The 15,841-nt window shown below is 37.6% G+C and overlaps 1 long non-coding RNA gene and 1 pseudogene across 2 annotated transcripts; one reads left to right on the top strand and one right to left on the bottom strand.

The window, feature by feature from the left end:
* Positions 1 to 794: 794 nt before the first annotated feature.
* LOC120273521 lies at positions 795 to 2,731 on the bottom strand. 2 transcript variants are annotated; one of them, XR_005540557.1, is made up of 3 exons: positions 2,568 to 2,731; positions 2,387 to 2,491; positions 795 to 956 (listed from the first exon to the last, which is right to left on the bottom strand). It is a non-coding gene; the product is annotated as an uncharacterized LOC120273521 (long non-coding RNA). The 2 variants fall into 2 exon arrangements; XR_005540558.1 differs by lacking the exon at positions 795 to 956 and adding an exon at positions 1,810 to 2,296.
* A 2,858-nt stretch (positions 2,732 to 5,589) lies between these two features.
* On the top strand, positions 5,590 to 14,797 carry LOC120273289 (annotated as a pseudogene).
* The last annotated feature ends 1,044 nt before the right edge of the window (positions 14,798 to 15,841 follow it).

Here is a 15,841-nt window from a genome sequence, read left to right as displayed (position 1 = left end):
TCTCTAGCAACCACTTGCCTTCTATTCATTTCAATCATACAGTCATGCGTTCTTTTTATTGATAATGGATTTGTCTTCTAAGTTAGTTTCACTTGTCTCTGTTTCCACTGTGTTTTTGTTACTTTCTTTGTTTCCAATATCTTTTAATAAAATTTAGCTTCTCTGGTTGAGAAGTTCTTCAACTAATACGACAATGGCAGCAGCAAAAATCTGATGCATAGATAATCAAACAAGCACACAAATGCAAGGATACATAGAGAAATATCCCTCAACAACTGAGTACCAAGTAACAAACATAAACCATTACGACATCTCCTCTCTTAACAATTCCAGTTAACAATTTGCATGCACATGTGGATAAGCAAGAAAAAAAACATATTAACAGAATTTCTTATATTTGCTTTTCCTTTCACCAATTTCTATTGTTTTTTTTTTTTAAATTTTAGTTCAATCCAAAGTCCACAAACACAGAAAATAAGATGGATATACATCCATGAAATTTCTAATCTTTGCTTTCCCTTTCACCAGTGTCCATGTTCTCATCTATTCTCATTCAATCCAAAGTCCAAAATCCAAACACACAGAAAGTAAGATGGATATGCAAATTAAGAAGACATATACCAATGAAATTTGTCTTTCCTTTTCTTTTCACCTCTATCAATTATTTTTCTCCATTTTCATTCCCTCGATTGAAGAACACCACAAATATATATATATATATATATATATATCACCTCTTTTCTATCAGCATCAGTAATTGCAGCCAGAATAAAATAAAATTCCCAAAAAAAAAAAAATGTGTAATATGAGCAACACTAAAAGTGTACTTGCAAATAGAAGGCATGATATAGTAGAAAGGTTGACATAATACACAGAATGAATAAAGAGAAGAAAACGATAAGCATGCTTGGTTCAAGTCATATATATCTGATCTTCTAAATGTTGCTTGCCTTTCTCTGCACCAGAACAATGAGATACAAAGGCTCACCTCCAGTCAATCAAGAGGGTTAACAGAAACTAGAGAAGTTACATTTATTTGAGAGAAAGTTATTAATAAAAACTTATTTCACAGAAGTTAATTATCGGATTGGATCTATATGTAACAGTGCAAGGTCAACCATTGAGCTGAAAGCTCAACTTCGTTTTCCATATTACAAAAAGAAATAAAGAACAAGGTGCAATAATACAAGGTTCATCTGCATTATTATGATAGGATAAAAAAAGGATAGGTTCTCCAAGAATATAAGGTCACATGAATACGACCATGATTCCGCATTAATGATTCCTTACTTATCTAATTGAAGGGAATAACATGCCTAAAATTCTGTTTCATCGGCAATGTCATTATGTCATTGAACCATTATTATCAATAATGTCATCGAACCAGATATAACATCTTAAATTCAGTTGTCAATATTGTCATTCTGTCATTATTAGTTAAAGTGATCGTCATTTTACAATTTTAAATCTAATCTAGTATTGTACAACCAACTGAAGTGAACAACCCAAAATGTTCTTCACTTCAATGTTTGTTGTGTCTAATCTCACACCTGATGACAATTACAATATTAGAGAGCACTAATCAGGTAAGTGGATATAACAAAAATTAATCCATAACTTAGATCCTGAACCCATTATTCTAATTAATCAGATTCTTGTTCAGTCAATATATAGGTTTCATTCCGGATGAACTAGTTCTTTTTATCATAATCAATTGACTTCTTCTCAGTGTACCAACTATTATTTGCATAAATTATTACACACCAAGACTAACTCCATCCAAATTAAGAGAAATAAGCAAGCTTCACCAATGGAGAACCAACTAACCTGATTATAATAAAAAACCAAGAGCTTACTGATGCATAATCATAGCTTGTTAAATTTCTGGGGGAAAAAACCTTCACACTGATTCATCAAAAACTTTAATAAACATATTGAGATTTTACAATATAACAATCCATTGGTTTTCTTCCACTCTTAAAGAGACAAATTTCCAAACTCTGGTATTCTATCAGCAAATCATCACTAAACTTTTTAACAATCCCTTCCACTTCACAGTTTCTTTTGTCCATAACCCTTTGCTTCATATAATCAATTATACACTCAATTCCAAATTATATAGTTCCTACATGCGGCTACATCTAAACACCAACTACTTAAATTGTCTTCATAGATTAATGAAACACCAAATTTTTACTAATTATTCAATTTTTTTCATTGTAACAATTAGTCCAAATACTAAAAAAACCAAACTCCATAGCATTCATGCTTTTAAATACAGTACTAGTTAGAGAACCTGCAACAAATTTTCATTAAGTCATTACAACAAACTCAAGGCAATAAGGCTTTCTAGTCATGCAAGATGACAATAAAACTAAAATCCTACCTGAATTCTAAGAGATACACCTTGGAGTTGTGAGTTGAGTGCATGAAATTTTGTAATTTGATGCCTTGTTCAGATAAGATCTTTTGCCATCACCTTAACAGCTCCCTGCAATGAACACACCATAAAAAACAAGATAAATATGGATAACAGGAGTTGAAAAATTCACATATTTTTCCCATACAAACTATATCCATGGACGTTTTGTACAACGGCACAACCGCACAAGCTGATAATCAGGGAGTTAAAAGAACCAGAACCATGATAGGAGGAAAAAGATAACATTCAGTTCTCTGCCCAAAATCTGATGCAGAGTGAGATGAACACTACCCAAGGCACTGCTCAAAGAAATGCTACAAATGTCCAAAATTTTAAACGTGCAAATGGAAAACAGCCATGTTTTATCATGTAATGCACAGTTTCCATTAGGATGCTGAAAAGGACATAATCAGAAGTACTTGTGACAACTAAGAAGGTAATAATTTGCAGGATAAATGGTCTGGCAAGTGTGTTAAAAAAGAAAAAAAAGACTACTCAGTTCCGATGCTAAGTTCTTTGCTCTGCACTCAGGGGCCGTTTGGATTGTGGAATAGGAATGAGAAGAGGGAGAATGAAAAAAAGGGAAGAATAAGAATAAGAATAGGGGGAAAGAGGAGGATAATAAAGAAGGTGTTTGGATGGAGAGAATAAGAGTTAGGAATAGAAAAAAAATAAGAAAGAGATTGGATGAAAATTACATTAATACTCTTTTGTGTAAATAAATTATTTGTATAAAATAATGAATTATGTTTAATAATAAATATTTAATATTATTTATTATTAAATATTTAGAATATATTATAATTAAATATTCAAACTTAATATAATTAATTTACATATTTAATTAATTATTTTAATTATAATAATTAAAATAATAATAGGGGTATTACACCCCATTAATTAATTATTTTAATTATAATAATAGTTAAAAAAAATAATGATGTTTAAATTATTTTATATGTTAATTAATATGTAAATACGTTATTATAATTAATTATTTAAAGTAATAATTTTTTAACATATAATTAATTAACAAAAATAAAAAAATTTACTTATAAAATACTTAAATATCATTATTTTTAATTATTATTTATTTGAAATTAATATAATTAAATTTATTAATTAATTATATTAATTTTAAATATTAATTAAATATAAAGAGAGGGGTAATATGGGTATTACACCCCATTCCCCTCTCATGAGTCCCATTACCCTCAATTTTAGAAATTGGGGTAATGAGCTCCTCGATGGGATGAGTCCCGACCATCCCATCGTGAGCAATGGGACCCCATTACTTGACCCAAACATGGGAGTGGGATGCAGGGTACTTTCGTGATTTCCCACTCCCAGGATCCAACTCGATCCAAACGCCCCCGCTCATTACATTACTCCAGCTTCTCAACAAGCAACGCCTGCATTACAAGAAAAAGTTATCATCTTCTACATGATCAAATCCGGAGTCACGTCAACTCCCTCTCCATCAGTCTTAGTCTGCTCAAAAATAAAAATCAAACCTTTAGAATTGTAACATAAAATATTTTTTTAAAAAAAACTATTACTAATCACAAACTTACAAGTTACCATCGTTACATAGGAACCCACCAATTCTAACTTTTCCATAATCGCAGCTTATGAGAAAGTTTGGTAAGGGTATACGGGAGCTTGATAGAATTGGTCTCACAGGCGATGTGGGACTATGGACCTGAGCCACTACGTCCCAACACCACCCTGGGCTCACAGTGGATGTGAGAGCCAAGATCCTAGCTCATTCAAGGCACAATCCCAGCATCGACGTGGGGACACTACCGATACCATGTTCATAAGGACCCACTACCCTAACTCTCCATAACTCGCAGCTTATAGGGAAGGGCTAGTAAGAGTATACGTGCCGAGAGAATCGTCTCACGCGCGATGTGGGACTATGGATCTGGGCCACTACGTCCAACAACCACAATATTGGTTAAATGTGCGTATAGAGCAGGTGATGCGCAGGTTAATGGTAACACCTCTGCCGAGCAACCTCCGCCGCCTACAAATGCGCGCAGGGACACCCTCATTCAGCGGTGCGGGTTCAGGCACAGTCTTGTTCCGCGGTGCGGGTTCAGGCACAACCTCGTCCAGCGGTGCGATTTCAGCCACAGCCTCATCCAGCGGTGCGGGTTTAGCCCTTAGGTTGCTCGTTGGCTCATGTACCTCATGGTGTGTTCGGTTGCTCCCAGGGTCAGCAACCCTTTGGTTGCTCGTTAGGTTATGTCCCTCATGTAGTGTTTGGTTGCTCGCTGGGTCAGCCCTTAGATTGCTCGCTGGCTCATGTACCTCATGCAGTGTTGGGTCATGCAAGTCAGACCTTTGGTTATTAGTTTGGTCCGTTCGGTTCCCTCGTAGGGTCATTAGGTTGATCGCTGAGTCCGACCCCTATCCGATCGGGCCACGAAGATCCTCTGTTGCTTGGTCCAACCTCGCCCTCGCGAGGATGCCGCATCGAGCGACAAAGCCCGTAGTAGTATTTCTCGGTCAGAGCGGCTCACGTGCCGCCTCCCAAAGGTGTTGTGGAGAAGGACTCTGGCCGAGGTCGCAGCCTCCTGAACATCGCGTGAGGAAGTGCCATCTCTTCCCAAGAACTCGGGTGGTTCGCCCCCACGATCCGGCCCAAAGCAATTTGGCTCTATCGTGAGCGATCTAGCTAATAGTCTCGAACCAATCGCCTCCAAAAGCCTGGGTCCCTCCCTGCCGCCATCCGCCCATCTCCGCTTTTCCATTCTTTTTGTTTTTTTTTTGAAAGAAATATGATAGCAATTAACTTTTATAATTTCAAAAAAAACTTTGCAAAATTTTAAAAAAGGTTGCAATATTTGATATTTAAAAAAATGATTTAAAAAAAAAACCGTTCCAATGATTTTGATATTTAAAAAAACATGATTTAAAAAAACCAATATTTTATCATTATTATTTTTAACATAAATTCTAACATTTTTTAACCGGGAGAACGTTTTAGTACCAAGGCTGGGTATTCTTTTCAATTAATTAATTATTTCCATTTTTTAATTTATTAAAAAAATTGTAATTCAAAGAAAACATCATTTAAAAACAAAATAATAATAATAATAATTTTATCCTTTACTATTTAAGGGCTTTCAGGTAAATTCAGTGTGTTTTAAAAAGGGATGATGGATGAGCTGGGAGGGAAGAATGACACCAATTGGCCTCAACAGTTAAATTGGTTAGTCACTCAAATAAGGGTGTTCAGGTAAATTCAGTGTGTTTTAAAAAGGATGAATTTACATAAGTTACCCCCAGGGAGTTACTGCTGGTTGACTGAGAAGAGAAGGGTATGGATGTCCATTCACTGTGTTCATAACAGTAGAAAACCGGGAAAGCCAAATTACCTTAATTACCCCTAAACAGTTTAATTTGTTACAAAGAAGGGGCTGGGTTTTTTAGTCATTTGGGCAGAGAAGCTAAATTTCAAATTGCTGCACTGTTATCTCAGACACAATGGGCCAGCTTTCAATCAATTCTCATATAGAAACAGCTCAATCTTTGAAGCTAAATTTCAAATTTATTTGGTTTAGCAACCAGCCAACTGCTGTAGATTTTTTTTTTTTTTTTGGATTAATATTAGATGTGAGGTCTATAAACAAAATGTGTAATATTTCATTATCCCAATGTTATTTGATTTTGAATGAAATGTAACCTTGGACACTGCACTTTCAGTCATCTTTTCTATTTGGCCAATGGTGGCCTTATTTCTTCTGCATTTGGTGTTGATACATATGGTTTCACATATGCACTATTCTCTTTGCAGATCACATGGCAATGGCTACCTTTTACATGTTCTGCACGGACAGACAATTTACAGGTCTATCATAGAGTCTGTTCACTTGCCTCATTCCATTAATTCGTTGATTGCATGCGGACCATGAATTTATTATTGCTGGTTACTTCCCATTTTTAGTTTAGGTTGTGAATGGTGTTCCTCCAACAGGTGACTATGCTTTTGCGAAATACAACAAGGTAAGAACAATAGATGAACCAAATTACAAAAGAGAAAGTGCTTCTGTTCTGTTCCATTGTGATTTATATTAAATTAGCCAGTTTTATTTGTATATTTTTCTTCAACCTGGTCATGAAATAACTTGGATTTTACTCTTCAGTCTGTAGTTGTTCTCAAGCACACTGATGAGGAGTACGAAAAGCATTAGGTAGTATGTATTCTGTGATTGTTAGCCTTTATTGTTTTCATATGCATTATATGAATTTTCTGGAAGGATTTTTTTTGACTTTACCAACCAGCTTGATATTCTTGGTGATTAGACATGGTCCAAGGAAGAAACAGATCAGTTATTTGATTTGTGTGAATGGTTTGATCTTAGATTTATAGTTATAGCTGACAGATTCCCAACCTCACGCACTGTGGAAGAACTGAAGAGTCGGTGCTATGCTGGTAAAATTTCTTTGATGGCATGCTATTCAAATAATTTTTTTATATGTTTTTACATTTTGTTTCTGTAATCATTGCCCATCTTTATTGGTTTCTCTCTATATTTAGTCATGCCATGGATATGATATGGTTTTCTAATGTACTTAATAGGAAGAGGACTGGCTTGTGTGTGTAACTGATGGATTTCAAGTTCCACATCATATGGGTCATTGGGTCTACAGAACTTTGTCATTCAACATTGCTATTTTGTGAACACTTGACATCACAGTTGTGAATCGCTGATGGGAATTCATTTATTAGCTAGGAGTGTGGGTTAGTTTGTGGCCATGCGCACAGTCCATTGAATCCATGTTACAAATGTGTGTGCCCTTGCTTTCCAAACTCGTAAATAGCAGGTAGCCCCTTAGGTCCTTATTGCTTGTGTCCTGCTGCTGTTTACCTGTGAATTGCAGGTAATACTGCTCTAATTGTTTTGCAATCCAAAGGGAGTTAAATGCAGGACACTGATGAAAAATTGGATTCTTTATTGAAATTCAACATATGGTTCTGACGCCACGTATCCACAAGTAGTAGTCAATAATTACTCTTGTACACGGTCCAATTTTGTAAGACGCAACTTTGTGTTTGTGGTCTTTTACGAAAATAAGATGTAAATTGATGTTCTTATTGTCATGTCTCTAAAAGTGAAAGAAACAATTAATGTTTTCATGTTGTTCCTATAATTGATATCCTAATAAGAAAGAAAAGAAAAGAAAAAAAAATCTCATGCTAGCCCCGGAAGGAAAATTTCTGTTGTTCCTGGTTAGGTTTTAGGTTTTCATTCTAAATGAGTTGGAGAATATTTGCTCAATTCAATGCCAAATTAAATTGTTAGTTGGTCCTACTTTTCCCTGCCTATATGACTTCTGTACTAATATTGCTTAGTTTTGGTAGATGACATTACATTGCAATATGATTGTGCCTGTTTCTACTAGTAATCTGGTTTTACTGTTTGATTTCATTTTATTCAACAATACTATTCAAAGATGTTGGCAATTTTGCATTTGGAATAGCTGCTATTCAGCTCCTTAAATGTTCTCTTCGAAATCCTCTTATCTTTCTAGTTACTTTTTGTTAATAACAGAAACCTAAATTCAATTATTCTGGTTTATTTGCAGTATCAAGAGCACTTCTGTTTGCTAGAGCACCATCATCTGCTGATGTTTCTGGACATCCACTGGTTAAGGTGTTGAATTAAATTCTAACATAATATCTTCGCAAAATATTTGATAATATTTAATCAGAAAGGTCTTTGAGGCATTTTAATTGTAATGATTTTTCCCTTTTTGAAATTTCTTTGTGTGTTACTAGGAACACTACAATGTTGCACATGAGGTTGAGTGTAAACGTGCCAGTGCTTTCCCAGACGAGACAGCAGGATATTAGGAATTCTGAGGTATATATCTTTTGTTTGCCAGATTCACAAGCTTTTCTCTTCTTGTGTCTTTATTTGATGTATCAGAATAGCTGTATCTGGTTCTTGTTATGTTGTGATACATATTTGTTTTCTTTCAGATTATTGCAGAAGCTAAACTAATAATGGAATCACGCATGTTTAACAAGGTGAGCACATCTATTGTCATTTGGATCTTTACCATCTTATTGCAAAGTCTAAGCATTGACGTATCTGCAAATGTAAAATAAAAATTTCAGAATTTACCATGAACCTGCCAGGCTAGATCTACTAATATCCATCAATTGGCTGCCCTTTAATTTCCATTAATCCACCCTTCACTTCAGTAATTTGCCAATTGCCATTAAAGTTGCTATTCTTGTTTGCTAATGTAGGAGTTACATTTTCAGATTTATCTGTGATTTTTTTTAGCTCAGTTGTTTTGTTATCAATGAAATGAGATCAGCGTTTGCGAAATCTTCTTTTTTGCTTCTTGCATCAACAAGAACAAGCCTTTGTTGGTGTTGTTGCTCTAAACTCTCTGCTACCTTTAGAGTCAGCTACACTATGTACGTGCATGGGAGGCCAGCGGCTGATTGGATAGAGAAAAGTAAAAGCTGAACTTAGATTGGATGTTAGCCGACATCTCTTTTAATTCTCTGTTGTTTCCTTTTATTTCCTTGTACTTTTGTATGCTGCCTAGCTGGCAAAGTTGTTACTTTTAGTGTCTTTATATTCAGTCATGTAGTCAATGCTAAGATAAAGCTTAATAGAAGAAGCTTCATTATCTATCATTCTTCTTCCAATATACAGAGAGTGCTGTGACAAGAGTGTAACTAGATTTCACCAAATATACAACTGCCTAACTTAGCTTCCTACAGTGGTATCAGAGATTTTGGAGATGGCCAGCTCCTCTTCATCCTCAAGAGAAGCCAACGTGCCATTCTTTAAAGGAGAGAACTATAACCTATGGAGTTTGATGATGAAGACGATGTTTCGATCGAAAGATTTGTGGAGTCTCGTTGAGAAGGGCTTCAGTGGAGAAGGTGACGGGGCTCGACTCAATGAGAGCATGAAAAAGGATGCAAAAGCACTATTCCTCATCCAGCAAGCTCTTGATCCAAGAGTGCTCATCAGAATCTCAGAGGCCAAGACTGCCAAAGAAGCTTGGGACATCATTAAGACTGAGTTCCAAGGGGATCCGAGCACTCTCACCGTTGAGCTACATTCTCTTCACCGAGAATTCGACGCAGCAAGAATGAAGCGTGGATAGAACGTGCAAGACTTCGTTAGCCGAGTCTTGGATGTGGTCCATCGGATCAGGATGATGGGGGAGGAGTGTCCACAAAAGACTGTAGTAGCCAAAATCCTAAGAAGTCTCTCACCAAGATTCTCACAGGTAGTTCACTCATTAATAGCTGCTAAAGACCTGAATACTCTAACTATTGATGTACTTAGTGGTGCATTGAGAAGTCATGAGTCAATACTTAATCTTGACGGTGAGCAAGACGAAGACAAAGCCTTGCATGTCAAGAGCACTCCGCTTTGGAGAACATAGTCATCGAGGAGGTAGAGGTCGAGGTCGCAGAGAACTTCGAGAGGAAGAGGGCGAGGCCGTGGGAGGAGCTATGATGGTGGGCACTCAATGTAAGCTAGCAAACAACATAAGAATGTCCAAAGTGCTTTTATCTCAGTAAAAAGTATGGACATGTCAAAAGCTCAATGTTGGTTCCGGAACAAAGAAGCAAATGTAAACTCAAGAAACAAAAAGGAAAGGAAGAAGAAGAAGGAGTTGCATTCATGGCTTCATGATGAAGTCTCTGAAGATGGTGGAACCTGGCTAATCGACAGCGGGTGCTCGAATCATATGTCAGGCGAGGAAAGGTTGTTCAAATGTATTGAAGCTACTCCAAACCAGTCCATACGACTGGGAGATGGAAAAATACTCCCAGTAGAGGGAGTAGGCACCGTTGCACTTCGATCAAACTATGGAAAGACCACCATCTTGAACAATGTCCAGTTTGTGCCTAACTTAGCACATAACTTGCTAAGTGTGGGACAGTTGATGAGCTCTGGCTACGATGTGGAATTCACTGAAGGTGAGTGCATAATCAAGGAGGCAAAGACCAAGATACAAGTTGCTCGTGTGAGCATGACTTCGCATAGATTATTCCCACTCGGAGCTGAGAATGTTGGGGTGGCGAATGTGGTCCAGAGTGAGACAAATAATGCAAATCTCTGGCATAAAAGGTACGGCCATCTCAACACTAGAAGTTTGAAAAATCTGCATGAGCATCAATTAGTGCATGGTTTGCCATCTATACATGAACCAAGTCCTTGTGAAGCATGTTCACTCGGCAAACAAACACGCGAAGAATTTCCAAAAGGGCGAGCGAGACGAGCCACAGTTCCATTGGAACTGGTACACGGTGATCTAGTGGGACCGATGCAAACCGCTTCACTCGGAGGTAACCGGTATTTTTTCTTACTAACCGACGATCGCACTCGGATACTACCGGTGTTTTTTCCTTGAAAGAAAATCCGACGCTGCGTGCTAGCTCAAACAGCTTTTAAACTTCTCGTCGAGAAACAACCTCGCTGCTACTAAAGGTTCTCCACACGCATCGGGAGGTGAGTTCACTTCTCAAGAGTTCAAAAAAATTCGTGATCTCACCCGCATCATGCATCGCTATCAAAGCACTCAAGAACGCCTCAACAAAATGGCGCTGCCGAGAGAAAGAATCGGACAAGAACGGAGATGGCCGTAACTCTTCCGAAGGAGGCAAGGATGCCGCCGGAGTTTTTGGGCTGAAGCGGTGCCACAGCTGTGTATATCATCAATCGCTCCATGACCAAAGCTTTTGGAACTTCAGACGCCATATGAAGCTTTGACGGGGTCAAAGCCAAATGTTGATAATCTAAAGGTTTTTGGATGCATGGCGTTTAGACTTGTTGACTCACAGAGAACAAAGTTCGATGATAAATCAAAACCCTGGGTTTTCATTGGATACTGTGAACAATCAAAGGCTTATAAGGTTATTGATCCAGATTCAAAGAAGGTTCACATCAGCAGGAATATTCGCTTCTTTGAATCCAGATACTGGGATTGGCTTAAAACCCATGGTGGGTCTACATCAACTTCTGTGCCACATGCTGACATGGAAAGGGTACCACCACTATACGACAGCAACTCTCCACCGCTGATCTCTTCTCGATGAACGATTAGAGGCATCTCAGCTGCACACTACCTCATCCACACTTGAAGACAATGAGACTCCGGCAAGGTATCGTGATATAACTGATATATATAATTCATGCTCCTTTGCACTGACAGCAGCGGATCCCACCACATTCGAAGAAGCAGCTATGAACCAAGACTGGGTTGCAGCTATGCATGATGAAATGATGGCAATTCATAAGAATGGGACTGGAGCTTACCAACCTGCCGGATGGAAGAATGTGATCGGATTAAAAATGGATTTTTCAAGTCCAAATTTAACTCGATGGGTCACTATTGAAGAAGAAAGCAAGGGTGGTCGCTAAAGGTTATGCACAACGGGAAGGTGTTGATTTTTGAAGAGGTCTTCGCCTCGCTGCTCGTATGGAGACAATACGAGTATTCATGGCCATAGCAACACAAAAACAATGGTGCATCTATCACCGACGTCAAGACAAAGCATTCCCGAACGGGGAGCTAAAAGAAGAAGTCTACGTTATGCAACCAGAGGGATTTGTCATTCAAGGAAAAGAAGATCAAGTATACAGACTCCACAAGGCCTTGTATGGGCTTCTGCGTGCACCTCGGGCATGGTATAGCCGAGTCGATGATCACTTCACCAAAATGGGATTCGTGCGCAGTGCGAACGAGCCCACTGTTTACAGGAAGCATCAAGGAGCTGCAGGTGAGCTTCTACTCTGTTTATATGTGGATGACATAATATATATGGGGTCATCTGATGAAATGTTGAGAGAATTCAAGCAAACAATGATGAAGACCTTTGAAATGTCGGATCTCGGTCTGATGAAATACTTCCTTGGCTTGGAAGTGAAGCAGTCAAAGGGTTCCTTGTTTCTCTCTCAAAAGAGATATGCTGAGGATCTCCTGAGTAAAGCAGGCATGATACATTGTAAACCCATTAGTACCCCAATGAATTCAAATGAGAAGCTGCAATCTCAGGACAGTTCTGGTTATGCAAATCCATCAAAATACAGGATGCTAGTTGGGAGATTGCTCTACCTCACACACTCTCGACCAGACATTATGCATGCTCGCCCTCGATTGTGTCTAGGTTTATGCAAACTCCTAGTATGCATCACCCTCGGCGCAGTTGAAACGACTCGAGATACATCAATGGAACAACCAACTATGGTCTCCTCTACACTAAGAATGATGAATTCAATTTGATCAGCTACTCCGAGCAAATGATCGGGGTGGGTCGCAGGATGACCGGAAAAAGCACCACGGGTGGTCAGTCTCTTTGGGGTCTGCAGCCTATAGCATGGTGCTCAAAGAAGCAACCCATCATCGCATTATCCAAAGACCGAGGTCGAATACATATCCATCACTTCAAACTGCATGCGAGGCAATCCGTCGCGACGCTCTATTAGAAGACTTGAATAAAGCATGTGGCGCCCCCAAAGATCATTCGTTGGACAACAAAGTCGCCATTTCAATTGCTCGAAATCCAGTTATGCATGGGCGTACAAAGCATATCGACACCCGCTACCACTTCATTCGTGAGCTCATGAAAGATGGGTTAATTGACATAACTCACTGTGGAACAAATGAACAAGTGGCGGATGTTTTTACCAAAGCATTGCCAAATCACAAGTTTGAATACTTCAGGAGTATGCTGGGAATCAGAGAGTTGTAAGCAAGGGGAGCATGTTGGTGTTGTTGCTCTAAACTCTCTGCTACCTTTAGAGTCAGCTACACTATGTACGTGCATGGGAGGCCAGCGGCTGATTGGATAGAGAAAAGTAAAAGCTGAACTTAGATTGGATGTTAGCCGACATCTCTTTTAATTCTCTGTTGTTTCCTTTTATTTCCTTGTACTTTTGTATGCTGCCTAGCTGGCAAAGTTGTTACTTTTAGTGTCTTTATATTCAGTCATGTAGTCAATGCTAAGATAAAGCTTAATAGAAGAAGCTTCATTATCTATCATTCTTCTTCCAATATACAGAGAGTGCTGTGACAAGAGTGTAACTAGATTTCACCAAATATACAACTGCCTAACTTAGCTTCCTACAGCCTTGATGGCAGCCTCTTGTAGAACTTATATTAAAATGCATTATGGATTTGTGAACCAATACATCATGGAGAAATCTTTTTTCTATGGAAACCAAATCTACGGAACTTTCTATGATGTTGATTTGTGTTTTTGCTGTGTCTATATAATTCTATTTACATTTGCAAATTTGATCAAACTTAATTCTTCTCATTTTTATATGTTCAAATCACTTGGCTATTTCTTCAGGTTGAAGAAGTTGATGTGCCTGTAGACACAATTAATATTGAAACTACTGAGAAGATTGCGACCCAAGCAGAATCTATATCACCATCTTCCAATCCCCAACCATCACCCTCAGCTGTTGCTCCTCCAACAATTGGAGCAGGCAGCACCTCTACCCCAGCTTCGCTCCGCATGGTATATGTGCTACTTTTACTTGAACTGATTCAGCTCAAGTTTATCTTGTTTCCACATGTTCTGCTGTTGACTACTATTTGTATGCTTGATATGTTGATGTCCTGCTTGACTACTTTTTGCAGATAATGCAGATAATGCATAGTCATGCACTGTGCAACATAGAACAATTAATATAATTTCAGATAATGCATTTTATTTTTGATGTGGCTATTTCTATAAGGAACTATGTTTTCTAAGCATGACTAAGTGGTTATTCTAAAAGGTAAAGATGACTATAATTTTCGAAATAGCTATCTTTGTGTATTGATATGGGTTGATAGAGATTTGTTTATATCCTGATTTTATTTAATAGCATCCTTAATTTATTAGAGAAATTGGACTAAGGAAAAAATGATGCAAATATAATCATGTTTCCAACCTTGTTAGTGTCATCTTACTTCAGAGATAGTCGTCAGAAACATCATTTGATGATAGCCACTCTCTAATTGTAAGTATTATTATTCACTAATGTGAGAATTTTTCAGGTTCACATGTAATTGAGAACCCATGTTCTTGACCGAATGGTACAAGCAGCAAGCTCCACTGCCAGGTCTCAGGACTATCAAAAGAGTTTATCAGACTTTGCAAGATCTTGGGGTATGCCTTTTGCTTTAAGGTTTCAGATGCAGTTGTGTGAGGTTGCATATTGACTAAGTCCAAAATGATAACTCCAGCTTTTATGTAAATCTGGCGACTTATAGTACAAACTTTTCTGGGCCAGACATTTTCTAGCTGAAATTTTATTTATTGATTGTTTTACAATCCTTCTGCCGTTTATGTATTTATGAGCAAGTCTATATTCCTTTGGCTTTTGTAATAACACAGCCATCCCATTTTCAATCATGTCCATTTAAAGCTTAAGGTCCCCCACTAAATCAGTTTGTGCTGAGCATTTGGAATTGCGGAAAGAAATTATTACTCTACTTAACTTGCAGAAGCAGGTTGGTGAAGAATTCAATATTTCTTGTGATTTCATGTGCATTTCATTACTTACCTGGTACAATTTTTGAATTAAATTTTATTATGTTGTTCATTCTTACCTCTAAAGGTGGTTCTTGACTCATTGGTTCATTTTTGAAACATGCTATCATTCATGCCTTTTGTTGGGGACAACATAGCCATTTATCATGGATTTTCTTGATGTTTGAATGGTGATTATCATATGCTCCTTTGACGCTTCATCTGTAGTAGACAGCATGTGATTAATTTTAGCATGTTTTTGGTCTACCTTGCAATACTATACAGTTACAAGATGTGAGGTTCTATGAAATTGTGTCAAATGTGATTTAGCCTAAGAATTTGAAGGAGAACAGTGTTGAAACATATAAAAAAAACTTCTGCTTGCCAAATTGCCACATGTATTGTATCTTTTAAATTTTTATGTGGCTTTGTGGGTATTTAAACTTTCATTTTACTGCTATTGCTGCAAAACTAGAAGGCAGAGGTTTCAGCAAATCTTTTGGTGAGAGCTCATATGTGGAAACACCAGGCACTCCCAAGGTACCTCAGATACTAGATGTCAATCTACATGTTTTGACTTTAATAATTATAGAAAGCACTTGAATATTTGTTATACTATATCCTACTTGAATAATTGGCCGGAAAAAGTACCTATATATTGGAGTTTTAAAAGAGCAGTTATTTTATTGTAAAATTTATGGGTGTGTATGTATGTGTCATCAATTTACTAACAAGGGCATGTGTATCTAAGTACCTTGGTGGGTCATATGTTGGATTGAGCCCAATTCTATTATTGATTAACCTGCATTTTCATTTGCTTTTGGAGTGGTTTATTTTTGTGCATGTGCAGCAAGTAATTTTTCCCCAAGTAGTGAATGTAGATCAAATATTATGAGTCA

Source organism: Dioscorea cayenensis, chromosome 12 (genome assembly GCF_009730915.1).
Source record: "Dioscorea cayenensis subsp. rotundata cultivar TDr96_F1 chromosome 12, TDr96_F1_v2_PseudoChromosome.rev07_lg8_w22 25.fasta, whole genome shotgun sequence".
Classification (NCBI taxonomy): Eukaryota; Viridiplantae; Streptophyta; class Magnoliopsida; order Dioscoreales; family Dioscoreaceae; genus Dioscorea; species Dioscorea cayenensis.
Note: the sequence above shows the minus strand (reverse complement) of the source record. Positions and strands in the feature narration are given on the sequence as shown.